The sequence below is a fragment of the Poecilia latipinna genome, unplaced genomic scaffold, assembly GCF_001443285.1.
Source record: "Poecilia latipinna isolate Pla-1442-1.1 unplaced genomic scaffold, P_latipinna-1.0 Scaffold420, whole genome shotgun sequence".
NCBI classification, from domain to species: Eukaryota; Metazoa; Chordata; class Actinopteri; order Cyprinodontiformes; family Poeciliidae; genus Poecilia; species Poecilia latipinna.
In genome coordinates this window covers 148321-148923 of record NW_015113036.1, presented here as the reverse complement: position 1 = coordinate 148923, position 603 = coordinate 148321, and the positions used below count along the sequence as shown (strand labels likewise).

The window sequence follows — 603 nt, the reverse complement described above, 5'->3', positions numbered from 1 at the left end:
GTGAAATTAGGCACAATTATAAGTCTGACAGTTTGTTCACCAAGTTACTGTGCTCTCTGAGAGGATCTGTGGTTTAAGTATTTGACATTGTTCCATGCCCATCGTTGACATCAGTCTCTAACAAAATTTGGATCATCTACCAGGAGCACTGCAAGGAGCATGAGTTTCTGTAGTGTAGTGGTTATCACGTTTGCTTTACACGCAAAAGGTCTCTGGTTCAAAGCCAGCCAGAAACAGATTTTGCATGTTCTATTCATCACAGGTGTTTACTAAAGATCAACAAGGGTTCTGTGGTGTCATGGTCTGTACTCAGAATCCAGGCATCTGAGTGCAAGGCTCAGTTGAAAATTTCATGCGTTGCATCTCACATCATCAACTTTGGAACCTCAAACTGAGACAAAGCAGAGAAGTTCAGTTTCTGTAGTGTAGTGGTTATCACGTTTGCTTCACATGCAAAAGGTTTCTGGTTCGAAACCAGATAGAAACAGATTTTGCATGTTCTATACATTACAGGTGTTTAAGGTCAACAAGGGTTCTGTGATGTCATGGTCTGTACTCAGAATCCAGGCATCTGAGTGCAAGCCTCAGTTGAAATTTTCATGC

The 603-nt window shown here is 41.5% G+C and overlaps 1 non-coding gene across 1 annotated transcript; it reads left to right on the top strand.

Annotated features, from left to right (window-relative positions):
* Positions 1-163: 163 nt before the first annotated feature.
* On the top strand, positions 164-236 carry trnav-uac (transfer RNA valine (anticodon UAC)). The gene has a single exon. It is a non-coding gene; the product is annotated as a tRNA-Val (tRNA).
* The last annotated feature ends 367 nt before the right edge of the window (positions 237-603 follow it).